General features: G+C 38.2%; 1 non-coding gene across 1 annotated transcript; it reads right to left on the reverse strand.

Moving 5' to 3' along the window:
* Positions 1 to 1,512: 1,512 nt before the first annotated feature.
* On the reverse strand, positions 1,513 to 1,619 carry LOC149526349 (small nucleolar RNA R71). Its single transcript, XR_016352101.1, has one exon. It is a non-coding gene; the product is annotated as a small nucleolar RNA R71 (small nucleolar RNA).
* Positions 1,620 to 5,953: the final 4,334 nt, after the last annotated feature.

Below are 5,953 nucleotides of genomic sequence, written 5' to 3' on the forward strand. Positions count from 1 at the left end.
TTACCATTAAAATAAATTCACCCCCCGCAAACTTAAGTAAACATTATTCTCAATGTTAAAAAAATAAAAGAAAGGTAAAGAATACTCTCCTAATGATTGGATGAATCTTTGAGAACTTCTAATCCTCCTCGTTATTGTTATCATCTTCATTGTCACTTGTAGAAAAAAATTTTTTACTACAAAAAAATAAATAAATAAATAATTAGTTAATGTAGAGAAATAAAATAAATAATAAATAAAAATAACTGAAAATAAAATAAATAAAGAAAAAGGTTTTTGTTGCGTAATGGGTAAATAGGCTAGTGGGTAAATGCATAGTGGGTAATGGGTAAATGGGTGATGGGTAGTCAAAGAAAAAAAAAGGAATTGAGTTTGGTTAGTGAGCTGCCTAATGTTGGTAGCCCAATGAAGGGTATTGGGCAACCCAATTGGCAGCCCACTTCAGGGGGGCCATGGCCTACCCGATGTAGGAGTCACAGCCCCTACGCTTGTATACATGTTTAGTGTATTAACAAATAAACTCAAATCCTTTAAAAATGGGCTAATCCATACCTTAGAAGTTGGGTTGTGCTATTGCTCACCCTAAATATGTATTCAATTCAAGGGAATAGTTTCTCCACCAAAGCTACATCAATGTAAATCTAAGTTATCAACCATTCAAATTGAAAATCAATCAGTCAAAGTACTCAATCTCACCTCTAGAAGCATTTCGCAAGCTCCATATTTACTCTAACCAACTCTAAGTTCTTCAAATTTTCATTCTTGAAAGCTAGGGTTTGGTCTTAGGGAGAGAAAGTGAAAATCACAAACTAAGCTTTTTAAGGGTGGAATCTACCTCCTTCAGTGCTTAGAATCCATGATTTATGATTGGAATTTAGTGGGTTTGAATGCTGTGAAAGTTTAAAGCAAATGGGTAGATAATGTCAAAATTGGGAGAAAAATGAGAGAAAATCAGGTTTTAGGGATTTTAAGTTAGAATTTAACTAATATGACAGTCTAGGATTGACTATGGGAAGCTTCAAGTCCATCTTGGACTAGATTGTTTACCCTTGCTTCCATTGTACCACCTAGATCAATTATAAGGGATCTGCACTCGATCCTAAGCTACTGCATTTTGCTTTCTTTGCTCTCTGTTATAAAGATTCAATCTTCTTTTTAAGTTAAGATTGGCTTCTAAGGTCCAAATTCATAAAACTTGGGTTTTTGATGCCTAAACTCATTCCAAATCTTCCCCATAACCTTGCTCTATGTCAAATAGTATATCAATTAAGCATAGCATAATTTACATGCATATCATACTTAATTTAATGCCAAACATATGCACTATATCATTCATGCCAAGTGTATGCACAACATCATTTGAGCTTTTACACACTCATACATTTCATAACCATCTCCCTCTGTGGGCAAAGGCATTCCTTAGGTTCATAAACATACATATTGAAGTTGTTATCAAACTATAAGCTAGTCTTGCATCATGCATGACTAACATCAGGATAGGGGCTGTTACAGAAAATGAGGAATGATATTACATAATTCATGCAGCGAGATTATAAATTGTTGTATGAGGCTTAGGAAAGATATAAAGAATTACTTTGGCGTTGTCCTCATCATGGTCTTCCAAAGTGGTTTCAAGTGCAAACTTTCTATAATTGTTTGAGTGGGCATGTTCGAACCACCATTAATGTCATTGTGGGAAGAGCTTTAATGGCTAAATCAATCGATTAGGCACATGATTTGTTGGAAGAGATGGTTGCAAATAACTACTACTGGCCAATAAAGAGATCAATGATAGGGGAGTAGCTGGAGTTTATAATGTGGATGCCATGTCAGCATTATCTGCTTAGGTAGCTGGTTTAAGTAAGACACTTGAATATTTTGGTACTAACTCCATTCAAAGTCTCTTTGTAGCTTGTGCGTATTGTGGAAATGCATCGGTGTCCAAGCTCAATAGAACTAGTGCAATTTATTGGGATTAGACAGCAAAAAAACCCGTACTCCAACACGTACAACCCAGGGCGGAGGAATATCCAAATTTCTCTTAGGCTAATAATTAAAGGTCTTCTTTAACTTCAAGGCAAAATGCACCTCCGAGATTCCAACAATAAGCAAGAGCACCTATTTTAAAATTAAATAATGGATCAGAATCATCAACCTCAAATTGAATGCCCATATCACCTAGCTCATGCATGCATTGTAGCAATGATCTCTTCTCAACTGAAATGTGGGCTAAACTCCCCATGACATTTCAAGCTTAAAGCATCAGCTACTACATTGGCTTTGCCAATATGTTACAATATCGTACAGTCATAATCCTTAAGCAACTCCAACCATTGACGTTGGCTAAGGTTGAGATCTCTTTTTTCAAAGATATACTTGAGACTTTTGTGATCTGTGTATATCTCACAAGTCTCACCATACAAGTAGTGTCACCATATTTTCAAGGCAAATACTATGGTAGCCATTTCTAAATCATGTGTGGGGTAATTTTGTTCATGCTTCTTGAGCTATCTCGATGTGTACGTTATCACCTTTCCATGTTGCAATAGCACACATCCAAGTCTTACTCATGATACGTTACAATAAACTATATAACCCCCTGTACCACAACTCAAACTCAACACCGGAACTATGGTAAAACATGTCTTGAGCTTCCCAGAACTCTCTTCAGATGCATCTGTCCATGTAAACTTGATACCTTTTTATGTCAATTTATTCATAGGAGCAACAATCTTGGAGAAATCATTAATGAATTTCCTATAGTATTGCGCCAACCCTAGAAAACTTTGTATCTCCATTAACGAAGTAAGCCTTGGCCATTTCTCTATTGCCTTAATGTTCTTGAAGTCAACCATTACCTTATCCTTAGATATAATGTGGCCTAAGAAGCTAACATTGTTAAACCAAACTCACACTTAGAGAACTTGGCATATAGCTATTGCTCCCTCAACGTTTGTAGCACAATCCTCAAGTGCTGCTCATGTTCTTCCCGACTCCTTTAATACACTAAGATATTATCAATGAACACGACCTCAAACTTATCCAAATATAATCTAAATACCCTGTTTATCATATCCATAAAAGCTGTAAAGGCCTTAGTCAATCCGAATGACATAGCCAAAAACTCATAATGACCATACCTCGTGTAGAATGCAGTCTTGGGTATGTCTACACCTCTAGCCCTCAATTGGTGATTCCTTGATCATAGATCAATCTTAGAGAATCATTTAACCCTTTGCAACTAATCACACAAATCATCGATATGTGGGTGGGGATACTTGTTCTTGATGGTCACTTTGTTCAATTGCCTATAGTCAATACAAAGCCTCATCTAACCATCTTTCTTCTTCACAAACAATATTGGTGCACCCAATGGCAAGACACTAGGGTGAATAAATCCCTTGTCCAATAAATCCTTCAACTAATCCTTAAGCTCCTTAAACTAGGTCGGTGCCATCTGATATGGTGTTATAGAAATTGGACTAATGTCTGGCACTAAGTCTATGCAAAATTTTATTTCCTGCTATAAAGGTAATCCGGGTAACTCCTACAAGAATATATCTATGAGCTTTTTCATAATAGGTACATCTGCCACACTAACTACCTTTGCTTGCGTGTTTATCACTACAGCAAAAAATTCTTAACATCTTGGTCTCATTAAGTGACTAGCCATCATAGCCGATATCAAGCTACTAGAGGCCATGCTACAATCTCCATATATATAGAAAGGTGTCTCTCCAAGGTACTCAAACCTAACCTTCTTGTGCTAACGATCCACACTAGCATAATTGGGAGATAACCAATCCATCCCAAGAATCACATTAAACTCCACCATGCCCATCTGCACTAGATTTGCTCCAATGTCCTTTTCTTTAATTCGTACTACACAATCTCTATACTCGTGTTTTGCCATAAACACCTCTCTCAATGGGGTGGAAATTACCAACTCTTACACCCTCTCGAAGCGCTCAATACCCAGTTTAGTTGAAAAGTATGGAGATACAGAAGAATGTGTAGCACTAGGGTCATACAACACATGTGCATCAATAGAACATATAGGTAATTACTTGTAACCACTACATTGGATGCTTGTGCATCCTGCTGAGTCAAAGCATAAACTCCATTTGGTCCACCACCAACGATACCCTGTGCTCCAATTCTAGATCTTGTAGCTCTATGATGCGTAGTTGTACTAGTACCTCTATCTTTACCTCCTTCAATGCCTCTAACAAGCTGTGTAACAACAGACAGGGATGGTAAAGCTGTTGGTCCATGCCCATGTGTATCACTCTAAAAGGAATGACTTAATAGGTAATCTTTGGCAAAATATCCAATCTATCCACAAGAGTAACATGAAGTGGAACCTTGCATGCATTGTCCTTTATGCTTCTTACCACAAGTGGTACATGAAGGTAGAAGAAGAAGAAAACTCGACCTAGCACTTCTAAGACTCTGAGGTACAGTCCCTCTATGGCCTCTACTATATCTATCTCTCTCAACCTCTTTCTCTTGATGGGATCCCTGTGAGTCTCCATGATGGCCTTATCGACTTGAAATATCCGTATGGCATTGACAGCCTACAATTTTGGCCCTTTCGAGCTTAAGTTCATCTGACCGTCACTCTCCATCTATAAACTCCAATATTTGTGCATAAATCGCCGCTTTAGAGTAGCTAGTCAAATCATAAGACATTACAACCCTATACAGAGGGCATAATAGACCATTTATGAACCTTTAAGTCTATATCTTCTCCGTAATTGTCAAGTATGGGGTATATCTAGCATGCTCTGTGAACTTCACATTATACTCTGCCACTGACATGCTTGGCATCTACACTAAGGTCTCGCATTCGCAAGCTAGCCTATTACACACTGTTTGACAAAAAATGCTCTAAGAATGCTATGCTGAACTCATCCTAAGTCATCGAAGTAGCATCTGTGGCTTTATCACTAAGTAACATCTCGTAGCACTGTCGAGCTACCTTATCGAGCCTAAAAATGAAAAACTCCACTGATCTCGTGCTAGTACGACGTAGTGCATTACAAATCACCTTTATCTCATCTAAGAACTCTTGAGCATCTTTGGTTGCATCAGATCTTAAAAATCGTGGAGGTCTCAACCTCATGAACTTTGTTAGTGAAACCTTAGATGCGACCATAGTAATCACAGACTACTTGGGGTCATCCTGACTCTATAAATCGGGGGAAGCCTAAATAGTAGGGTGGCCTTTACCTCGTCTGCTCTCATCTAATATCTCTTAAGGTAGTAGATTTATACTCTGACTAACTCCCTATAAGCCAGTAGCTAACTCTTTTATGGTAGCTACCCTTACCGGGGGTGCTACAACCTCAAAAACCTATCCCTCAATTACCGCCTCGAGACCTTGTCCTTCTATTTGTGCACTTGCAGGGGCATTTATCATCCCTAAGTTGACGGTCGTACCGCATTTGCCATGGCCTCTAGCAGTAGGCGTATGTGGTCTGTTAGTAGTTTCCATGAGAGCCTCGTGTTTTACCGCATCTCTAGCACTAGCCTATGTCCTAGGCAACATATTTCACCTAGAGAAGAGCAACTTATATTGTAAAACTCAATAGCAAGGATTGATGACAATGCCAGGCATATTTCTTAAATAAAAGAAAGGTTAACTAGACAAGGAATTAGATGCGGCTCTCCCGTTCAAGGTTTATGCCCCGGGTACATAAAACAAAAACAAGATTCTCACTTATAACTCCAAACATTCTACTAACGACCAAAGAAATTCTTAGGACTCAATTAATCTAGAACTTTAATACCAGCTTTGTCACATCCCAAGTCCTAGAGGGATCGTGTCTAGCACATGGACCCAGATGAGCATAACCCACTGAGCCAGAGCAAGCCTTTTACCATAACTTCATTAAATAATTCCTCATTACATGCGAAAGCATCTTATATCCATTTACACACGAAACCATCA

This window comes from Theobroma umbraticum, unplaced genomic scaffold, assembly GCF_002168275.2.
Source record: "Theobroma umbraticum cultivar Fairchild unplaced genomic scaffold, ASM216827v3 scaffold_106.0, whole genome shotgun sequence".
Classification (NCBI taxonomy): Eukaryota; Viridiplantae; Streptophyta; class Magnoliopsida; order Malvales; family Malvaceae; genus Theobroma; species Theobroma umbraticum.